Below are 23739 nucleotides of genomic sequence, written 5' to 3'. Positions count from 1 at the left end.
CCGCGGCTAAGGAAGAGGGCGCTGGGCTCCCCACAAGCAAGCTTGCTGGAGCAGAGGGCCAGCAGGGTGCAGAGGCATCAGGACACATTCTGGCCTTCGAATCCTGCTGAAGCAAGACAGGGCTCCAGCTGGTACCTCTTGCTCACCCTCTGTCTCCAGCTGTTCACCACCTTGTAGGGAAGAAAAGCCAGTTGCCACCCACTGTGCAGGTATCTGTCTCTCTGGCCTGTGATGCCCAGGTGTGGGTGAGGCAGAACTGAAGGAGGGACCAAAGGTCCCAGCTGGGAAAGTGACTCTGGGCCCCAGTGACCCTTTCCCTAGATGGGAAAGGGAAAACTTTATGGGAAAGGCATTGACATTCCTAATGGGTGTTCTCTCCAGAAAAGATGATGTAAACCCAGGCAGACAGAGGGATAGGGTGGGGCCTGACCTAAGAAAGTTTTTGCCCTCATCTGTGGACTTTGACCCAAATGAGGCTGTGTCGCTTCCCTGGGGTGGAGTCTTCTCAGCTGAGAAGACTAAGCAGATCTTGTTTATTTTTCTTTTTATTTTTTTCTTTCTTTATTTGGGGATTAATGTTTTACAGTCACAGTAAATACAATAATTTGTATATGCATAACATTTCTCATTTTTCCACACAACAATACAATCCCCACTAGATCCTCTGCCATCCTGTTCTAGGACCTGAACTCTCCCCACCCGTCTTTTACTTGGATGCAATACACCAACTCCAGTCCAAGTTCTCTTCTGATCTTGTTTTTCAACTTCTCCCTATGAATGAGATCATCCTATATTCATCCTTCTGTTCCTGACTTACTTCACTTAACATGATTTCTTCAAGCTCCATCCAAGATGGGCTGAAAATGGTGAAATCACCATTTTCACTCTGAAAATATCCAATAGTTCTAGTTTATTTATCTCTTCATTTAGCTCCTTTGTTTCTTTATTGGTTTTCTGCCTGGATGATCTGTCAAGTTGAGAGAGTGGGGTGTTTAAGTCCCTTACTATTACTGTGTTGCTGTTAATATATTGCTGTAGCTCTTTCAGTAGATGTTTGTTGTAGTTAGATGGTCTCTCATTGGTGCATAGATGTTGATAATCATTAAGTCCTCTTGATTGATTGATTGATCCTCTGAGCACTAAGTAATGTCCATCCCTATCTTTTTAAAATTTTAATTATTTTAACGTCTGTCATGTCAGATATGAGCATAGCTGTTCCTGCCCTTTTTTTCCTTGGGACCCATTGGCGTGTATGGTAGTTTTCCAACTTTTCACTTTGAGTCTGTGTTTACCTTACTGAGTTAGGGGGGATTCCTGCAAACAACTTATGGTTGAGTTGTGTCTTCTGATCTTTTTTCTTATTCTGTGCCTTTTAATAGGTGAATTCAAGCCATTGAAATTTATTGATATTATATATTGAAGATATTTTAATGCCATTATTGTAGATTTTTTAAATTTTATTTTTAAAAAGGAAACACTGACAAAACTATAGGATAATAGGGGTACAACTCCACACAATTCCCACCACCAGAACTCTGTATCCCATCCCCTGCCTTGATAGCTTTCCTATTTTTTTTTTTTTAACCCTCTGTGATTATGGACCCAAGGTCATTGTGGGATGCAGAAGGTGGAAGGCCTGGCTTCTGTAATTGCTTCCCCGCTGAGCATGGGCATTGACAGGTTGATCCATATTCCCAGCCTGTCTCTCTCTTTCCCTAGTGGGGCAGGGTTCTGGGGAAGCGGGAATCCAGGACACATTGGTGGGGTTGTCTGTCCAGGGAAGTCTGGTTAGCATCATGATAGCATCTGGAACCTGGTGGATGAAAAGAGAGTTAACATATAGAGCCAAACAAATTATTGACTAATCATGAACCTAAAGGCTGGAATAGTGCAGATGAAGAGTTGGGGAGGGTCTCTGTTTTATAGATAGCTAGTAGGCCTTTTTTAGTTATATTCCAAAGGGCCTGTGGCTATACTAGTTTTTTTTTTCCCCTGAGCATGAAATCTGATAAGCAGGTGGATCCAAGTTATTGTCTGGGGAGATAATGTCATGGCTGGAAAAAGGACCAGAAAGCTGGATCAAGGAAGAGAGTAGCTCCCAAATTTGGGAAAGGTGTATAGATATTGTTGACTGTAAACCCCATAGATTTGATGTGATCTGGGGCCCATATTCAGCTTAGGAGCCTGTGTGACCTCTGCATCCCTATAGATCTGAGCTCACATTCTGTGGTCATGAGTAGGAACATTCCAAGCTACCCCAATATCAGGACCCATCTTCCTCAGGTGTAGCATAGAGTATGTTGTCCATCCTCCCTTGGAGGATGGATAAAGAGAAATGGAGAGAGATGGGGGAAGACAGAGAGTAGAAGAGAAAGACAGACACCTGCAAACCTGCTTCACTGCTTGTGAAGAGACTCCCCTGCAGTTGGGGAACCAGGGCTCGAACCGGGATCCTTATGCTGGTCCTTGTGCTTTGCGCCACCTGCACTTAACCTGCTGCACTACAGCTCGACTCCGTATTGTAGATTTTTAGAGTGTTCTGATATATGGCATATTATGGTCTGACTGTTTATAGGAGACCTTTCAGAACTTCTTTCAGGGCAGGCTTGGTGATAGTTGATTCTTTCAACTGCTGCTTTGTCTGAGAAGGTTTTTTTAAAAAATATTTATTTATTTCACCTTTTGTTGCCCTTGTTGTTTTATTGTTGTAGTTATTATTGTTGTTCCTGGTGTCGTCGTTGTTGAATAGGACAGAGAGAAATGGAGTGAGGAGGGGAAGACAGAGAGGGGGAGAGAAAGACAGACACCTGCAGACCTGCGCCACCACCTGTGAAGCTACTCCCCTGCAGGTGGGGAGCCAGGGGCTCGAACCGGGACCTTTACGCCAGTCCTTGCACTTGGCTCCCCACCAATTTTATGGGTTTTCCTCTGTAAGTGACTCTGTTTTTCTCTTGCAGCCTTCAGGATCCTTTCTTTATCCTTATTCCTTTCATTCTATGTATGATATGTCTTGGTGTCTTTAAGTCTGGGTTAATTCTATTTGGGACCCTCTGGGCTTCTTGAACCTTTATGTCTTTTATGTTGTATAGACTAGGGAAGTTCTCATCTATTATGTCCTGTAGAATGCTTTCTTCCCTTCCCTCTCTTTCTTCCTCTGGTAGACCTATAATGCGTATACTATTTCTTTTAAAGTCATCCCATATGTCGCTATTGTTGTTTTCAGTATCTCTTAGTCTCCTTTTGAGATATCTTACTTCTTTCTTAGTTTTCTCTAATTTGTCCTCAGTCTTGCTAATTCTGTTTTCTGCCTCATTTATTCTATTATCTCTCCCCTCTGTTGTTTTCTGTAGCTCAGCTATTTTGTTACCCTGTACTAGCTTGTTCAGCTAGTTGTGCTCTTAGCTCAGCTATTTCAGCTTTCAGCTCTCTAATTACCTTGAGACAGCTAGTGCTTTCTTTCAGTATCTCATCTGTTGTTTCTGCATTTTTAATGACAATTCTTTCAAACTTGCTCCTCACTCCTGTGACTAATTCCTTAGCTAGCATTTGGATGTTGATCTCATTTTTCTGTTTTTACCTTTGGGGGGCTTTTACCTGGACTTTTGTCCTGTGATTTCTCCAATGTTTCTCCTTGGTTTAATGATTATTATAGTGTGTTATGAGGTCCTTCTCTCAGTACCTTTTAGTCTACTGATCACTCTTGCCTGGATTGACTTCTATCTAAGTAAGGTACTTAAAGAGTTCACAGTTGTAGAAATTAACAGTTGTTTCAACATTATCTCAGTCCCTGAGTTGAAGCAGTGACTGTTAAAGCCTCTTTTGTTTTTTTTCTTCCCTGTAGGCTATGGGAGCATGAGGGCTTTTTACCTATAAGTAGGTGTTTGTTTTTTAAAGAATTTATTTATTTATTTATTTATTTATTTATAAGAAAGATAGGAAGAGAGATAGAGAAAGAACCAGACATCACTCTGATACATGTGCTGCCAGGGATTGAACTCAGGACCTCATGCTTGAGAGTCCAATGCTTTATCCACTGCACCACCTCCCAGACCACTACAAGTAGGTTTTTTAGCTTAATCACTCATTCCTGATCAAGAGATAAATCAGTGTGGGGGAGAGATAGCACAGTGGTTATGCAAAGAGACCCCCACACTCCAAGAATCCAAAGCTCCAGGCTTAATTCAGCTTCTCTGCCAAGCCGGGCAGCACTGTTGGGCCCTGTGAGTTTCTAAAGAAGTCATGTTTTTTTTTAAAACTCTTTTTTTATTTTTAATTTAATTTTATATTTATTTATTTATTCCCTTTTGTTGCCCTTGTTGTTTTATTGTTGTAGTTATTGATGTCGTCGTTGTTGGATAGGACAGAGAAATGGAGAGAGGAGGGGAAGACAGAGAGGGGGAGAGAAAGATAGACACCTGCAGACCTGCTTCACCGCCTGTGAAGCGACTCCCCTGCAGGTGGGGAGCCAGGGCTTGAACCGGGATCCTTATGCCAGTCCTTGTGCTTTGTGCCACCTGCACTTAACCCGCTGAGCTACAGCCCGACTCCCTAAAGAAGTCATGTTTATAGTTTGTAGGTTCTGAGGCAATTACTCACCATATTCTCATCAGGAGAATAATGTGGAAAGGCTCCTTCTAAACAGCCCCACCACTAGACCACTGGGGTGTCTTCTCCTGGTCAGCTCTCTGTCCCAGATGTCAGCACAGGCCTCCCCCCTGGTGCTCCAGCCTCTGAATGCAGTAGCAAATGGAGACTCCAGTTGCATTTGGTGAATCTCCCTTCAGCAGTCTTTTTGTTGATAAAACAGACTGGAGGTGGTTCCTCAACTGGCAAACTGCAAGACTGTTGCCAGCCACTTGGGAGTAGATATGGGCTTTAGCCCCAGGAATTTCTTCTTTGGCTCCTCTTTGTCCATGAGCCACACTAGTTTTCACTCACCAGTGACTTGGTGGGTTCCCAAAGTAGTCCTGGTCTTGTCTTGTTATAGTCTTAGGTGATCTTTGATATTCCTTTTTCTTTAGAGAAGTTTCTCAACTGGGTAGAGCTGGCGGTCTGGGCATAGTTGTGGTCTCTGCGTGCTCTGGTGATTTGGTGGATTCCCAAAGTAGTTCTAGTGCTATCTTTTTGGATCCCAGGTGGTCTCCTTTGATATTCCACAGATGTTGGTTATGATTCTGAAAGGGATCTTAGATTTCAGAGAGCCCCTGGGTCCTAGGGAGGGTCTGTACACTTCAGAGTTAAACAGTGGGGTAGGGAGGGAAATGGAGGCACTCAGCCTCTATTAGGAACTGGGCTTGCTAGGGTTCCCTTCCTAATTAAGACTAATTAAAACCAGTTCACTGACTGGCAGCCTCATCCTGGAATGGGGGGCAGTGGTGTGTATGTGTGTGTGAGGAGGGCGCCTGAGGAATATCCCTAATATTAACCCTGCCAAGCAGGCTCTGCAGCTTGCTCGCTGTCATGACTGAGCTTGCAACGTGAGAGTTGGCTATGACACTGACAGGTCCTTTCCTGGCTATTTGAGAGTTGATCCTGGGGGGAAGGGAGGGATGAGTTCCTCCTTGAATTCTCAACCTGCTGAACTTTTCTTATTCTTCCCCAACACCTGCATGGATCAGGGTCACACTACCCAGTTTCAGGATGTGTCCCACAAACCAGACTCTAGAAGATGTTCTCTCTGGTCCATATAGTCATCCTGCAAGGAACAGGCACACTTGAAATGTGCCTCTAGGCAGTTGGGTGGTAGCACAGCGGGTTAAGTGCAGGTGGTGCAAAGTGCAAGGACCCACATAAGGATCCCGGTTCGAGCCCCCGGATCCCCACCTGCAGGGGAGTCGCTTCACAGGCTGTGAAGCAGGTCTGCAGGTGTCTATCTTTCTCTCTCCCTCTCTGTCTTCCCCTCCTCTCTCCATTTCTCTCTGTCCTATCCAACAATGACATCAATAGCAACAACAATAATAACTACAACAACAATAATAAACAAGGGCAACAAAAGGGAAAAATAAATAAATATAAAATAAAATTTTTTTTTAAAAAAATGTGCCTCTGGTTTTATGGATAGAGATTCTGGGACCCAGTGCGGTTCAGCTAATTTCCAATATCATGGTGGGCACAGTGAATAAGTCTCTGCCACACATAGTTTGTGACTTTGAGCAAGTTTCCTAAACTTTCCAGACTCAGTCGTCAGCTAAATATTTCACTTGTTTAGTTTAATGAGATAACATTAAAGATCAGAGCACTGCAGGCAGCACAAAGCACAAGAACCAGCGTTAAGGATCCCGGTTTGAGCCCTCGGCTCCCCACCTGCAGGGGAGTCACTTCACAAGCAGTGAAGCAGGTCTACAGGTGTCTATCTTCTTGCCTCCTCTCTGTCTTCCCCTCCTCTCTCCATTTCTCTCTGCCCTATCCAACAACAATGGCATCAATAATAACAACAATAACAACAAACAAGGGCAACAAAAGGAATAATTAAATAAATACTTTAAAAATTCTTTAAAAAGAAAAGATCAGAGCACTGCTTAGCTTTGACTTATGATGGTGCTGAGCCACAAAACTGGCTCAGCAATAGAGCACAGGACTTGTCTAAGTAAGATCTAAGTTCAGTTCTTGGCACCAAATGTGCTGGAGTGATGGTCTGCAGCCCCCCTTACCCCCCCACACACTCTTATGTGGCTTCACAGACTCCTCAACCTCCCCAGTGAAATTGGATTGATCTAGATGACTGCCCTTCCCCATCCACCTCACTGTCATTCATGATTCAGTCTTCAGCAGCTCCCTCCCCACCTCCTCAACAGCCTATGTCTTGGCTATAGTCACCTGTCTCCTCTCTCAGCCATACTACCATCTACCACTATACCACTCCTGTCCAGAGAAGGCAATATCTTGCTCCAAGGCCTATTTCCTTTTTTTTTTAATCTTTTAAAAATATTTTATTTCTTTGATTGTGGCAAAGAGACATTGAACTCTCAGGAAGTTCTACATAATATTTTTACTCATACTTTGTAATTTTATTTATTTTCTCTTTTGTTGCCCTTGTTGTTTATTATTGTTGTTGTAATTATTATTGTTGTTGTTATTGATGTTATCGTTGTTAAACAGGACAGAGAGAAATTGAGAGGAGAGGAGGGGAAGACAGAGAGGAGGAGAGAAAGACACCTACAGACCTGCTTCACTGCCTGTGAAGTGACACCCCTGCATATGGGGAGCCAAGGGCTCGAACCCCCAGGCCTATTTCCTTCACATGAGCAACCAGGACCCCTTATTCCACAAGCAGATCTGAGAAGGCCACCACCAATTAGGACCTGAGAGGAAAAAGGTCCCTTGCAATATCTCAGAACAAAAGACAACTTCAGAATTCTTGGGAGCAGCAAAATTCTGCCAGCTGTAGAACCTGGGATTTGCTGAGGTTACCAGACCTCCCCATAAAGCCTTAAAGGAACCAGGAGCAAGTCCACTGGTATGGGAGGCAGCTCAAGAAGAGGCATGCAAAAACCTGAAAGAGAAATTGATGACTGCCCCAGCACTAGGCTTGCCAGACATTACCAGACTATTCACCCTCTTCCTGTGGGAAAAGAATAGAGTGGCACTCAGGGTCTTGACTCAGATAGTGGGACCTTGGAATAGACTGGTGATATATCTCTCTAAGAAACTGGACCATGTAGCTTTAGGCTGGCCACCTCCCCACATGGCCCAGCAATACCATGAGCTGACTCATCTTGGGAAAACTACATTGAAGGTTCTCCTAGAGCAATAGTTTTATGTCCCACGTCTCACAGCTCTAACAGCCTCAGTATGCTCAAGGTGTGTGGTGTGTGCCTGGAATAATCTAAAGCAAAGGCCAAAACTAGGCCCCAGAGCCCAGCGTATGGGAAGCATGTCCTTTGAAGACTTAGACGTAGACTTCACTGAAGTAAAGTCCTTTCAGGGATACCACTATCTTTTAGTTTTTGTCTGCAGATATTCAGGTTTGGTAGAGGCATATCCCATCAGTATAGTGAGGCCATGAGAAGTCTCCAAAGCATTACTGAAAGATGTAATACTGAGATATGGACTGCCTGTCAGTATCAGATCAGATAATGGGACAGCATTTGTCTCATAGATTGTGAAACAAGTAACAGGGGCCTTAGGGATCAAGTGGCATCTTCATGCAGCATATGACCCAGTCGTCAGGTCCAGTAGAAAGGATGAATCAAGCCTACCCTAGCCAAATTCTGTCAAGAGACTGGCCTGCCTTGACCCTTAGTCTTGCCTTTGGTGTTATTCTGAGCTAAATGCACCTCAGGATGCAACAGTCTCTCTCCCTTTGAAATAGTGTTTGGAAGACCACCTCCTATCACCCAAGGACTACAGGGAGACCTACATAAAATCAGTGAAGCCAAATTCAGAAAACAGTTGATAGGTCTGGGAACAGTGGTGCTTGAGATAACCAGATGAGTGGGAGACAAAGAAATTGGAGTAAGTCAATATGTATACGTTTAGCCCGAGAAACTGGGTCTGGGTGAAAGCACACAAGAGGGACCCCCTTAGAACTGCTATGGGGGAGTCGGGCGGTAGTGCAGCGGGTTAAGCACACATGGCTCAAGGCGCAAGGACCTGTGGAAGGGTCCTGGTTCAAACCCCCAGCTCCCCACCTGCAAGGGAGTCACTTCACAGGCAGTGAAGCAGGTCTGCAGGTATCTGCCTTTCTCTCCCCCTCTCTGTCTTCCCCTCCTCTCTCCTATCCAACAACAATGATATCAGTAACAACAACAATAATAACTATAACAATAAAACAACAAGGGCAACAAAAGGGAATAAATAAATAAATACAAAATAATAATAAAAAAAAAGAACTGCTGGGGAGTCGGGCTGTAGCGCAGCAGGTTAAGCGCAGGTGGCGCAAAGCACAAGGACCGGCATAAGGATCCTGGTTCGAACCCCGGCTCCCCACCTGCAGGGGAGTCGCTTCACAGGTGGTGAAGCAGGTCTACAGGTGTCTATCTTTCTCTCCTCCTCTCTGTCTTCCCTTCCTCTCTCCATTTCTCTCTGTCCTATCCAACAATGACGACATCAATAATAATTACAAGAATAAAAAAAAAAAAAAAAGAACTGCTATGGGAAGAGCCATCATAAGTCGTACTAGCCATACCTCAAGCCCTTAAAGTTGCAGGACTAAAGCCCTGGATCCAACAAACCAGGCCAAGTTTGCTGAATGAGAAGGGTGGACTGCTGGCTTGGACCTTGCTGATTCACTGCAGCTAAGACTGAGGTGAACTGCACCTCTTTGAGTCTCCAAACAGAGGGAATCAAGACCTGGACCAACTCATGACAAAGAGGGAGAGTGAGAGGCAGAGGACCAACCAAAACGCTCTTAAAAATGTTGGTCCATCCTTAGTAGGAGTTATATTGTTATGTGGAAAACTGAGAAATGTTATGTGCATACAAACTATTGTACTTACTGTTGACTATAAAACATTAATCCCTCAATAAAGAAATAAACTAAAAAAGAAAAAAACAACAACAAAATATTGGTCCACCGCCCTATTGATTCTGAGTCCTGTTGTGATTATCTTGATTGTGGGATGAACTGGAGTAGCACCCAAGGAATGGGTGTTGGAATGGTAGGTCGATCTGGGTATTGTCTACATCCTTGTCATCACCCTTCTTTTCTTTATTCAGTGCTTTTTGTAATGGTGCTGGCAGCTCTCATGGGGGCACTAACTGCCCAAGTGAGTGCTGGAAGAAAAGTAAATTGGGACCTCCTTCTCTGCCTACACTTATATACTTGCCCACCGCTACCAAGGGCAAAATTCCACTGTTTGTACCCTGACTCTGGGCACAACACAATAGAAATATTAGACAGGGCTGGTGGACATATTAAGACCCCTATGCCAGCAGGACCAACAACACTGGGTTCAGACAAAAAGGGTCTGCTGAATGTATGAGGGAAAAATTGGGGGAGGAGTCCAAGATCAGGTTAAAGCCAGACAACATCAGCAAAGAATAACCAAGGTCATACAGACCATACAGGCAACAATGCCCATACCAAGGCTTAGCTCTACAGGGTCTCAAGACTCTGACCAAATTCAAGGGAGAATCTCCACAGATAATCAGTCTAGTTAACACATCGTTTCAGCTGGTCCAGACACTGAGATTTGCTGGTTTTGTATACCCCTGCTTTGCCAGGAGTATGTAGCAGTCCCCACCCCAACCAATTGGTCCCCGAGAAAAGATCCTGACAATTCAACTATCCTAATAGGTCCTGTGGCAACTCAGGTTGCTTTACCAACCCTGATTTTTAAAAACCCAGACCTAAGAAATCAATTTCTGGTAGAGATTCTAGGAGAGTGGTATAGTCACAATGAAACCAGTCACCAGTGGAACATTTTGTGATGACCCTGGAGTCTTCTTCCTATGTGGTGACACTGCATACAGATGTTTGAGAACAATCCTGGGATATGCCTACGTGTATTCCGCACCCCCAAGATCTCTGTTTACCGAGATATAGCTTGAAAAAAATCACCTAAACCCTAGATCTAGAGAGAATATAGCTAGCTGTCTTAGTTGTGATGGTCTTAGGGGCCAGAATAGCTGTAGTAGTAGGAACAGGAGTAACTGGAGTAGGCACCTCAATGGGCCTGTATCACAAGCTCTGCACAGCTCCATGCTGACATGGAACAGGTGGCTGATTTACTAGTGTCACTCCAGTCCCAAATCAACTCTCTTGCCGCAGTCATCTTCCAGAATAGACGGGGATTAGCAGAGAAAGAAGGACTTTGTACCTTCCTGGGAGAAGAATGCTGTTACTTCATTAACCAGTGAGGAGTGGTAATGGTCAAAGTTAAAGAACTCAGGGACAAAATCCAGAACAAGAGGCTAGAATACTCTCAGGGATGGGAGAACTTGTTTTCATTTTCTCACTGGACAGCCTGGCTTCTGCCCCCTTGCTGACCCTTTTTTTTTCTCACGGTTTCTCTTACGATTGGCCTCTGTGTTATGAGGCTGACTAGCCAAATGATCACCAAGTGCCTCCAGGCTTTCTATCCTAACCTGGTACAAACCTCCTATATAACTTTGAGTCAGATCCACAGAGAATTATGGGAACATGAAGAGGAAGGAATGCAACAGCCAAAGAAAATCCAGGCTATATGTAGACAAAGGGAATGTGACTGCCTTATGTGGGAAGGTATGCGAGCCCATGTGTTACTGAAAAAGCCACCCGCTAGTAATCCATTTCTGTACTCTCTGCTTGCTGTGCACCAATGAAGTTGTGTCAAGAAACTTAGAGACCTGTCTTATATGTGTAAGTACCTCAGAGGACAAAGGCTGGGGGCTGGTGTTCTTCTCAGAGAGATCTGAAGCCAAGCCAGCTAGGGTAATAAAGTTTCTCCTTTTCCAAATATTTGGTTCTCTGGTCTCGTTTGCTGCTTCACTAGACAGACAGGCAGACATAAAGCACTGCTCAGCTCTGGCTTATGGTGGTGCTGGGGACTGAACCTGGAGCCTCAGAACTGAAGGCATGAGAGTCTTTTACATAACCATCACACTATCTCCTCAGTACAAAAACTAAATTTTTCTCAATTTTTAGAAATGGTTTATTTTCCATCAAATAGAAAATGTTTATTTGCCACTGTCTGATTTTATTGAAGAACAGCTTATAAGACCACTCAGTGGTTGTTCCTACCCATTCAGTGGCTTGAGCAGTGGGAGCTGCAGACCAGTCTTCAGTGGCAGGTTGAGCACTCCAGTCTTCAGTGAGGAACTGCTGAACAGGCACAGAGGGCACCTGCATGCCTGCAGACCAGTCTAACCTCAGGCTGAGCGGCAGTGGACTCTGGAGCTGGAGTTGAGCCGCGGTGAACTCTGGAGCTGGAGTTGTCCATTCACCCTGGAACTCCTCCTTGGTCACAGTCTTTTCATCAGCACCATGTTCTTTCTCAGGATCCAATCTCCTCAGGATCTCTGTAGAAGTAGAGATCAGGCTTTACCTCCCAGGGTGTTCATGGGAGATAGTGCCACACATGTGCAGAACTTCACGGGCCAGCATCCACCACACAAGACATACTGAGTGGGCTTTCTTGTTGTTGCAAGGGATAGCAATGTCCACATAGCACAGAGGAGGGTCTGTGTTACACAGAGCAATGGTAGGCAGGTTAATTTAAGAAGCTTCTGTGAGGGAGTCAGGTGGTAGCACAGTGGGTTAAGCACATGTGACACGGTGTTCAAGGACTGGCATAAGGATCCTGGTTTGAGCCCCTGGCTCTCCACCTGCAGGGAGGTCGCTTCACAGGCGGTGAAGCAGGTCTGCAGGTGTCTATTTTTTCTCTCCCCCTCTCTGTCTTCCCCTCCTCTCTCCATTTCTCTCTGTCCTATCCAACAATGACGACACCAGGAACAATAATAATAACTACAATAATAAAAAACAAAGGCAACAAAAGGGAAAATAAATAAATAAAATTTTTAAAAAGAAGCCTCTGTGAGGGAGCCGGGCAGTAGCACAGCGGGTTAAGCGCAGGTGGTGCAAAGCTCAAGGACCGGCATAAGGATCCTGGTTTGAGCTCCCGGCTCCCCACCTGCAATGGAGTTGCTTCACAGGCGGTGAAGCAGGTGTCTATCTGTCTCTCCCCTCTCTGTCTTCCCCTCCTCTCTCCATTTCTCTCTGTCCTATCCAAGAATGACGACAACAACAATAATAACCACAACAATAAAAAAAAACAAGGGCAACAAAAGGGAATAAATAAATAAATATTTCAAAGAATAGTCTAATGCTGGGGAGATAACATAAATGGTTATGCAAATGACTATCATGCCTTAGGCTTCGAATTTCCAGGTTCAATTCTCTAGCACTACCATAAGTAAGCCAGAGCTGAGAAGTACTTTGGTAAAATAAATACATGAATACATTTTTAAAAAGTGTCTGCTAGAAGTGGTGGAATCTTGCAGACATGGAGCCCAGTGGTGACACTGACAGGAAAAAGGAAAAAGAAAAATCAGACAAGAAGCAGAAGAGTAGTTCCCAGAAAGTGGGGGAAAGGAAAACAGGAAGTTCTGTAAACAAAAGGCTTAGTTTGAGACTATGAGAAAGTTCTGGAAATGGGTAGTGATGTGTTCACACAATAATGTAATGGACTTACTGCCACTGATCTGTACTACCAAAAGTGATTAAACTGATAAAATTGTCTATGTATTTTACCATGTTAAAGAAAATAGTTTTGGGTGGGGGTAGATAGCATAATGGTTATACAAAGAGATTCATGCCTGAGGCTTCATAGGAAACGTTTTTTTTTTCCCCAAACTATTCTCTTTCTTTCTTTAAAATTATTTTTTGTACTTTTATTTTGTATTGTTTAACAGAGCACTGCTCAGCTCTGGTTTATTGTGGAATTGAACCTGGGACTATGAAGCCGGTTCAAGCCCCCGGCTCCCCACCTGCAGAGGGTCTGCTTCATAAGCAGTGAAGCAGATTTGCAAGTGTCTATCTTTCCCTCTCTCTGTCTCCTTGACCTCTCTCCATTTCTCTCTGGCCCATCTAATAAAAATTAAAGGGAGTTGGTGGTAGCACAGCGGGTTAAGCGCACGTGGCACAAAGCGCTAGTGCCAGCATAAAGGTCTCGGTTCAAGCCCCCGGCTCCCCACCTGCCGGGGAGTCGCTTCAAAGGCGGTGAAACAGGTCTGCAGGTGTCTATCTTTCTCTCCCCCTCTCTATCTTCCCCTCCTCTCTCCATCTCTCTCTGTCCTATCCAACAACGACGACATCAATTACTACAACAATAAAACAACAAAGACAACAACCAAGAGGGAATAAATAAATTTTTTTTAAAAATTAGAAAAAAAAAGTGGAGAGGCCACTTGGTAGTGCACCTGGTTAAGGGCACACATTACCATGCACCAGAATCCAAGATCAAGCCCCTGGCCTCTGTCTGCCAGGGTGGGGGTGGGGGATGGAAAGGGAATTCCCAACTGGAGAAACATTGCTACAGGTGTCTCTCTCAATCTCCCTCTCTCTCTTTTTCAGTTGAAATATATTGAAGATGTGTTTTTAATAGGGATTTAATATTTTTTCTTTTTTCGTTTTTAATGTTATTTATTTAATTTGATAGAGAAATTGAGAAGAAGGGGGAACAGAGAAGGAGAAAGAGACAGCGACGCCTGCAGCCCTGCTTCACTGCTTGTGAAGCTTTCCTCCTGCAGGTAGGGACAATATTGATTTAATATTGATTTACAAAATTACAAGATAACAGCGATGTAATTCTGCACCATTCCCACCACCAGAGTTCTGGATCCCCAATCCCTCCAGTGTAAGCTACAGCAGTTCTCCCAATGTTGCAGATATGGGTCAACTATTATTTCTACATCTATCTCTCTATATTTGTATATACATGTGCCCCTTTTTTTGGTCCAATCTTCTCTTCCTTTCCAAGTGACACATACACCTATTATTACATCCAAATTCCCCTCAACTTTTCCTCCTTTCTTTCTGGTTCCTGATGGAGTTGGAGTTCAGAGCCCTCTGACCATCTTTTCTCCCCTACTGGGAGTATGGATCAAAACTGATTTGGGGAGTACCAAAGGTGGGAGTTTTGGCTCTGTAATTGCTTCTCTAGAAATGGGCATTGGTAGGTCAATCCATACTCCCAGTCTATTTCTATCTTTCTCTGGTGAGATAGGGCTTTGAAGTGGTGAGGTTCCAAGACACATTGGTGAGGTTGTCTGCCCAGGGAAGTAAGGATGGAATCATGATAGCATCTGCAACTTGGTGGCTGAAGGGCAGCAAGATACGAAGTCGGACAAAATTATTAATGATCAGGAAACCAAAAAAAAAGGAAAAATAGAGCATATGAGAATAGGGATCTTAGGGTGGTAAGAAGCTAGGAAGTCCATTCTAGGCATGTTCCTAGGAGTCCACGACTATTGTAGTTTTTTTGCTTGAGTTTGATAAGTAACATGGAGTTGGACAAAAATATTGTCTGAGAAGATGGTGTTAGAGTACAGACAAGGGCTAGAAAGTTGGACTAGAGCAAAGAGTAGCTCTCATTCTTGAAAAATAGATCTATGAATAAAATTAACTGTTTACCTTATCCACCTGATCCAGGGCCCATATAGATTTATTTATTTATTTATTTATTTATTTATTTATTTATTTATGTTTAGCACAAGAGCCAGTGTAGCCTCTGAGACATTATTGGTCTGAGCTCAAAGTTCGTGGAGACAGCTGGAAACATTGCAGGCTGCACTCATTTTAGGACCAGTCTTCCTCAAGTGGCAGGGCAGGATGACCCAGCCTCCCTTTGGAGACTAAGGCAGTCCCTACCATTTCTCATTCTCCCTTTCTATCATCCTCTCCACTCTCAATTTTTCTCTGGCCTGTCAAATGTAAAAAGAATAAATAAACAAGAAGAAAAAAAAGAAGTGGAGAAAAAGTAGAGAGATGTTGGCAGTCACATAAAAAAGAGTGAGTGGGGGGTGTTTGACTGTAGAGCAGCGGGTTAAGCACACATGGTGCAAAGTGCAAGGACTGGCTTAAGGATCCCAGTTTGAGCCCCTGGCTCCCCTGCAGGGGCATTTGCTTCACAGATGGGATGGTGAAGCAGGTCTGCAGGTGTCTCTCTTTCTCTCCCCCTCTCTTTCTTCCCCTCCTCTCTCCATTTCTCTCAGTCTTATCCAACAACAATGACATCAGTAGCAACAATAATAATAACCATAACAATGATTAAAAAAAAAAAGGGCGACAAACGGGAAGAAGTAGCCTCCAGGAGCAGTGGATTCATGGTGCAGGCACCAAGCCCCAGCAATAACCCCGGAGGAAAAAAAAAAGGAGTGGAAAGAAGTAAGGGAATTTTAAATTTTAAAAAAGAGGTGACAGTGATTTGGAATACAATGCTTTATACTCTGCCTGTCAAATCCGGTAGCCAATACCTCCCCCCAAAAAACAAAGCAAAACAAAAACAAGGTTGATAAAAACTATTCTAAAGGGAGTCCGGCAGTAGCGCAGCGGGTTAAGCCTACGTGGCGCAAAGTGCAAGGGCCGGCTAAGAATCCCGTTTGGAGCCCCAGCTCTCCACCTGCAGGGGAGTCGCTTCACAGGTGGTGAAGCAGGTCTGCAGGTGTCTGCCTTTCTCTCCCCCTCTCTGTCTTCCCTTCCTTTCTCCATTTCTCTAGGTCCTATCCAACAACAACAACAGCTATGACAACAATAACAACTACAACAAGCACAGCAACAAGGGCGACAAAAGGGAAAAACGGCCTCCAGGAGCAGTGGATTTGTAGTGCCCGCACCGAGCCCCAGCAATAATTCTGGAGGCAATAAATAAATAAACTGTTCTAAAACAGATGTTTCTGATTTTTCAAACTGAACATGGAATAAGGAAGTTCTGATCTGCTGCTTAGAGTGAAACTGTTCTGATCACAACTTGTGATTGTTGGCAGACACAGGCAGATATGATGTTAAATTAAATGAACCACAATCCCAGCACATCCACCAAGTTATGAAAACAATCTTTGGTTTCAGGACAGGTTCTTTTTTAGAGGTGTTAGAGGCACGAAATCATTTCTAGCTTCCCTTGGCTCCAGATGTTCTTTCCTTGGCTTGTGGTCACATTGTTATACCCTTTCATAAGAAGTACAGGACCAGAATATTTCTTTCTCTTGTTTTAATTTTTTAATTTTATTTATTATTTTACCAGAGTACTGTTCAGCTCCGGCTTATGCTGGTGTGGGGGATTGAACCTGGGACGTTGGAGCCTCAGGCATGAGAATCTCTTTACATAATCATTATGCTACCTATCCTCTGTCCGACCAGAATATTTCTTTGGATGATTTAATATTTTTTTATTTACTTTCCCTTTTTGTTGTTAAAATTCGGAGGCTCCAGCAGGCCAGGCTAGCGTCACGGCGGTAGACAGAGACTTGAGGACACACGGCTGGGCAGGGAAGCTGTATTTCTTTATTCAGAAATAATGATTCATAAACTAACCCAAACTAATCACCAAACAGAACTCTCCTGCATCCTTCTCACATGGTGGCGCCAAGAACTCTCGAACTCTGCAACTCTCGAACTCTCTTGGGGTTCCTTGGGGTGGGGACAAGCGGGCCCGTGAAACTAGCAGGACTGAACCAATTTTATTGGCAGGGGGAGAGCTAGAACAACCCAATGTAAAGCATACAACAATCCCCCCTTTTCTTTTTAACTAAATGACTACAGTATCAGGGGTGTGGAGTGAACAGAAACCTATATCATACAGGCATTTTCAAAAAAGAAACTGGCACAAACATGGAGAAACATGTAAGTGAGTAAAAAGAACCAGTGTGCTGCCAAGGGAAGGCCTGAGGGGGCCATTTTTTGCCTCTGTGGGCAAAACTTTATCAGCCTAAAAAAAAAACATTTCTTGCCTCTGGGGGGCGTACTTGCCTCGACAGGCATTTGCATGGGGGTGGGGAACGGCCTAGAGTCACAAAGGCAGCTGGCTGCAATTTACTTACTATGAAACAAAACTTGTTATTAGCATAACCATAGCGCAATCTAATGTTCTAATAGAGAAGGAATTTGAGACTTTTACATATCAACAACATCTTTTTAACCTTTTGTTACACCCATTTAAGATGGAGACACACCCTAGGTGTGCACAGGAAAGAAAACCTCAGGCATGAGAATAATTAGCATAGCCATTGTGTAATCTACCATTTCTAATAGAGAAGGTAATCGAGAGTTTTACATATCAACAAGTCTATTTAACCTTTTGTTACACCCATTTAAGATGGAGACACACCCTAGGTGTGTGCAGGTCTTATTTAGACCAACTTAGTTAAAATATATTTATTGTTAACTAATTTTTACCTCAGACTTTAAATGTAAGTTAATTTTATCTTTATAAGAATTACGTTGAAAACCTTTTTCATTTAACTTTGCCTAGTAAGAATTTAGCCTTAAAGTTACTGTTTACCAAACTTTAAACACACACATAAACATGGTCATTAATACACAAGGAGAGAAATCTTTGTTACGAAGACATGTCATTTTAAACACGAATTTAGATCTGTACTGTCTTAGTTGTTGGGGGGGTCACCATCCGGAGGTGGCCTCCCGCACAGCTCCACTTCAAGGAATTGCAGGTTGCGATCTCTGCATGAATCTCTGCATATTTTAGCTTGTCTGCCTTCAGACCGGAGCTGAGGATCTCGGCCAGGGGACCCAGTTTCAGCAGGGAGCCCGGGAGGTTCGGGATCTGTCCAGAATTCATAGCACGAGGGCGGATGGGCCAGCCTTGTAGAAGGTGCAGGCCGAGGTGCTCAGGGATGGCGGCCATGATAGGCCACTGCAGCCCTGCCCCATGGCCCTGCCATGTCTGCTGCCCTGTTCCATGGCCCTGTCATATCTGCTGCCCTGCTCACAGTGGCCGAGCAGCGTGGAGGGATCCCGCGCCCAGTGCCCTGCGCCACGCGGTGGAGAGCCGGCTCCTGTGGGCTGGCCTGCGTGTTGGCATTGGACTCCTGCATGTTGGCATTGGGCTCCAGCGTGTTGGCATCGGGCTCCTGTGTGCTGGCGTCGGCCTTCTGCAGGCTGCGGGGCTGCGGGCGTGGTGCGCGGGGTTGTCTGGGTGCAGCTGGCTGGCTGGCTGGCTGCTCCACCAGGTGGAAACAGCAGCTCCACGCCTCACCCCTCGCCTGCTGGCTCCTCTCGAGTCCGCTGGCTGTTCTGAGTGCGCCCGAGTGAGTGGAAACCACAGAGTGGTCCAGAGATAAATGTTCCAGAAACAGCGAAACAGTCTCGTGAAGAAAGGGCAGAGGCCTTTGGAGATCTCTTCACAAGCAGAAGAGAAGGCCATAGTACATAGGTAGCCAAATTGTCTTCACTTATCTGAGAGATGTGCAGGTCAGGTCCACGTGGGCGCCATTTGTTGTTAAAATTTGGAGGCTCCAGCAGGCCAGGCTAGTGTTGTGGCGGTAGACAGAGACTTGAGGACACACGGCTGGGCAGGGAAGCTGTATTTCTTTATTCAGAAACAATGATTCATAAACTAACCCAAACTAATCACCAAACAGAACTCTCCTGCATCCTTCTCACATGGCGGTGCCAAGAACTCTCGAACTCTGCAACTCTCGAACTCTCTCGGGGTTCCTTGGGGTGGGGACAAGCGGGCCCACGAAACTAGCAGGACTGAACCAATTTTCTTGGCAGGGGGAGAGCTAGAACAACCCAATGTAAAACATACAACACCTTTTGTTGCCCTTGTTGTTTTATTGTTGTAGTTATTATTGTCGTTAATGTCATCGTTGTTGTATAGGACAGAGAGAAATGGAGAGAGGAAGAGAAGAAAGAGAGGGGGAGAGAAATATAGACACCTACAGACCTGCTTCACCACCTGTGAAGTGACCTCCCTGTAGGTGGGGAGCCGGGGGCTCCAACCTGGATCCTTACTCCGGTCCTTGCGTTTCACGCCACATGCACTTAACCCGCTGTCCAACTCCCTGCATGCTTTAATTTTTAGCTTTCCTTGGATCATAGTCAAGAACTAAAGTCAGTAGTGAAGTCTTGGATAAAGACCTATTGTTATAATAGGTTAGAAAAATCTAATTGTCTTTATTTTTTTAACTAGAGCACTGCTCAGCTCCCATGGTACTGGAGATTGAGCCTGGGAGCTCATAGCCTCAGACTTCTTTTTTTTTTTTTTTTTGCCTCCAGGGTTATTTCTGGGGTTTGGTGCCTGCACTACAAATTCACTGCTCCTGTGATCATTTTTTCAACTTTTTTTTTTTTTTTTGGATAAGACAGAGAGATTGAGAGAGGAGAGAAAGATATAGAGGCAGAGAGAAAGACACCTGCAGACCTGCTTTACTACCTATGTAGGTGGGGAGCCAGGGTTTGAACCAGGATTCTTGAGCAGACCCTTGTGCTTTGTACTATGTGCACTTAACCCAATGTACCACTGCGTGACACCACCTCAGACTGTTAAAAGATTTTCAGATCTTTTGCACAACTATTGTACTATCTTCCCAGCCTAACGTTCATTTACTTACCCACTGGTTCAACAAACATTTAATTAGCTAAACTTTTTTTTTTTTGCCTTTACATGAAATAGAGGCAGGCACTTTATTCTGAGCCCTCTGCCCAACAGGACCTATTCTTTTTTTAAAAAATATTTTTTAATTTATTCCCTTTTGTTGCTCTTGTTGTTTTATTGTTGTAGTTATTTTTGTTGTTGTCTTTGTTGGATAGGACAGAGAGAAATGGAGAGAGGAGGGGAAGACAGAGAGGGGGAGAGAAAGACACCTGCAGACCTGCTTCACCGCCTGTGACGGGACTTCCTTGCAGGTGGGGAGCTGGGGTCTCGAGCCGGGGTCTCAAACCGGGATCCTTATGCCAGTCCTTGAGCTTTGCGCCACATATGCTTAACCCACTGCACTACTACCCAACTCCCGCAGGACACATTATTTTAGAAGTCCAGGCAACAATTAATGTAACCCTTAGATAGCATCAACATTCTTTTGTGTGTGTGTGTGTGTGTGTGTGTGAGCGCGCGCTTTGGTGTTGTTTTTATTTATTTATTTATTCCCTTTTGTTGCCCTTGTTGTTTTTTATTGCTGATGTAGTTATTATTATTGTTATTTGATATCGTTGTTGTTGGATAGGACAGAGAGAAATGGAGAGAGCAGGGGAAGACAGAGGGGGAGAGAAAGACAGACACCTGTGGACCTGCTTTACTGCCTGTGAAGCGACTTCCCTGCAGGTGGAGAGCCGGGGGCTTGAACCAGGATCCTTAAGCCGGTCCTTGTGCTTTGTGTCACCAGCGCTTAACCCCCTGCTCTATCGCCTGACTCTCAGGTGTTGTGTTTTTAATTTGTTATTATTTTTATTTTACCAGAGCACTGCTCAGTTCTGGCTTATGGTGGGGCAGGGGATTGAACCTGTGCCTTTGAAGTCTCAGGCATGACAGTCTCTTTGCATAACTATTATGATATCTACTTTCACCCTCTTTTAAAATTTTTACTTCTTGGGGCCAGGTGGTGGCGTAGCAGGTTGAGAGCTCATGGCGCCAAGTGCAAGGACCGGCATAAGGATCCCAGTTCAAGCCCCGGCTCCCCACCCGCAGGGGAGTCGCTTCACAGGCGGTGAAGCAGGTCTGCAGGTGTCTATCTTTCTCTCCCCCTCTCTGTCTTCCCCTCCTCTCTCCATTTCTCTCTATCCTATCCAACAATGACGACATTAATAACAACAACAATAATAACTACAATAAAACAACAAAAGGGAATAAATAAATATTAAAAAAAAATTTTTTTACTTCTTGCTACCAGGGTTTCACTGGAGTTTCATGACTGCATGATTTCACTACTCCTGGTGGAAAAAAAATTTTTTTTTTCAATAGAGAATGGAAGGCAAAGAGAAGAGGAAGTCAGAGGAGAGACACCCCAGCACTGCTTCACCATTTCTGAAACTTCTTTGTCTGGTGGTCCCATGTGATGACTAGGGACTCAAACCCAGGTCCTGGAAGTAAGATAAACTATGTAGTCTATCAGGTGAACTATCTACCAGCTCAAATATCAACATTCTTTAGGTTAAGGTAGTTTAAAATATTTAAAGATCAACCCCTTTAGACGAAAATCAGAAGTCCCCATTATAAAGGACTCTTCTTTTCTTCTTCTTCTTCTTCTTCTTCTTCTTCTTCTTCTTCTTCTTCTTCTCCTTCTCCTTCTCCTTCTCCTTCTCCTTCTCCTTCTCCTTCTCCTTCTTCTTCTTCATATTCTTCTTTTATTCTTCTCCTTCTCCTTTTTTTTTTTTTGTAGAGAGAGGAAGACTGAAAGAGATAATGACACCAGGAGGTGGTGCAGTGGATAGGGCATTGGACTCTCAAGCGTGAGGTTCCTGAGTTCAGTCCCCGACAGCACATGTACCAGAATGATGTCTGGTTCTTTCTCTCTCTCTTTCCTTCTATCTTTCTCATTAATAAATAAATAAAATCTTTTTTTACAAAAAAGAGATAATGACACTGAAGCTTCATTCAGCAAAGCAGTGCACACTCCAAGTGAGCTACTTGCTGAGAAATAACTGTATTCAAAAAATATTTTATTTTAGGGGGCTAGGTGGTGGCACATCCAGTTAAGTGTACATAGTACTAAGCACAAGAAGCTGTGCAAGGATCCTGGTTCAAGTCTCCTGCTCCTTAGCTACAGGGGGGATGCTTCACAAGCCATGAAGCAGGTCTGCAGGTATCTTTATCCCTATCTGCCTATATATCTATCTCCCTCTCCTCTCTCAGTTTCTGTTCTATCCAATAAAATGGAAAAATTGGCCACCCAGAGTAGTGAATTTGTAGTGCCCACACCAAGTCTTAGTGATAACACTGGAGGCAAAAAAAATTATAAATTAATTTTATTTTGGATAGAGACAGAGATAAATTGAGAAGGATGGGGGATAATAAGGGAGAGACAGAGACACACCAGCACTATACCACTCATTAAGCCTTCCTCCTGCAGGTGGGGAACGGAAGCTTGAACTTGGGTCCTTGCTCTAGTGGGTGCACCACTGTCCAATCCCCCAAATAATTGCATTTTTGATATAGCTGGTTTCCTGCACCTTTATTTCTTTGCATGTCTGCAACTCTTGTAACAAGGTATAGACACTGTAGTCAGACTCAGGGGAGTTAGAGTGGTTCTCAGACTGAAACCTGCCACACTCTTTCTGGGTTTGGTTTAAAGTCCCACTTTGATTACCTAATGGCCTCTGTCTAACCTTTGATGATCATCCCACAGTATGGACTGGGACTTTGGGCTATGGGCTTGCCAGCAGGAGGCTTTACCAGGTAAGCTATTTTCACAGCTCCTTCCTCTGCCTTCTTTTCTTTGCTTTGCTTTCTCTTTCCTTTTTTTCTTGTCTTTTTCTTTTTTTTTTTTTTTTTTTGTGGTTGTTGTTGCTAGTGTTTCACCATTCGGGGCAGAATTTTTCAGATAGAGAGATATAGGGGCAGGGGAGACAGAATAATTATCGTACAGAAAGTCTTTCATGCCTGAGGCTCCAAAGCCCCAGGTTCGGTCTCCAGAACCACCATAAGCCAGAGCTGGGCAGTACTCCAGTAGAAAGAATTAGAGAAAGGAAGCAAAGAAGGATAGATGGATGGATAGGGAGAGGGAGACTTGAAAAGAGTTTTTCAAATACTTATGGGTCTGAAAATGGAGAGTTGATCCAGGATAATGCAGGTAGACCCAGAATATTATAAGTGCTATTTTAAGAAAGGTGGGAGAGGGAGGGGGCAGGGGAAACAGCACACTGATTGTGCAAAAGGTAAGGCAGAGGGGCCAGGTGGTGGCACACCTGGTTAAGTGCACATATTACAGTGCTCAAGGACCCAAGTTCAAGCCGTTGGTCCCGACCTGTAGAGGGAAAGCTTCATAAGTGTTGAATTAGGGCTGCAGGTGTTTCTCTGTCTCCTTCCCTCTCTATCTCCATCTCCCTTCTCAATTTATCTCTGTCTCTATCCAATAATAAATAAATATCATGAATAAATTTTTTAAAAACTACACTTCTGGTGACTATGGAGTAGCAGCAGCGACTTTTTGCTCTTCCAGATCAACTAGGAAAAACAACTTGACAACTCAACGAAACGCAACTAGGATCCTTCAAAAACTCACCAGGCCACAGGTGAGTACAGACAAGGATGGCTTATGGACAAAAAAGGGGTGAGGGAGCAATTCCTGGTACTAAAAGGCCATACTCAGGGATGGCTGGTGCTAGACTGAGAGTTTAGCAGCTGAGGCTCATCACTGCAGTGT

The 23739-nt window shown here is 44.2% G+C and overlaps 1 long non-coding RNA gene and 1 pseudogene across 4 annotated transcripts; one reads left to right on the top strand and one right to left on the bottom strand.

Annotated features, from left to right (window-relative positions):
* Positions 1-17: 17 nt before the first annotated feature.
* On the top strand, positions 18-23625 carry LOC132541727 (uncharacterized). Of its 4 annotated transcripts, XR_009552824.1 has the most exons (5): positions 18-209; positions 14079-14169; positions 22046-22179; positions 22723-22772; positions 23536-23625. It is a non-coding gene; the product is annotated as an uncharacterized LOC132541727 (long non-coding RNA). The 4 variants fall into 4 exon arrangements; XR_009552822.1 differs by lacking the exon at positions 22046-22179; XR_009552825.1 differs by lacking the exon at positions 22723-22772.
* On the bottom strand, positions 11525-12151 carry LOC103115796 (small ribosomal subunit protein uS2-like; annotated as a pseudogene).
* Positions 23626-23739: the final 114 nt, after the last annotated feature.

This window comes from Erinaceus europaeus, chromosome 12 (genome assembly GCF_950295315.1).
Source record: "Erinaceus europaeus chromosome 12, mEriEur2.1, whole genome shotgun sequence".
NCBI lineage: Eukaryota > Metazoa > Chordata > Mammalia > Eulipotyphla > Erinaceidae > Erinaceus > Erinaceus europaeus.
Note: the sequence above shows the minus strand (reverse complement) of the source record. Positions and strands in the feature narration are given on the sequence as shown.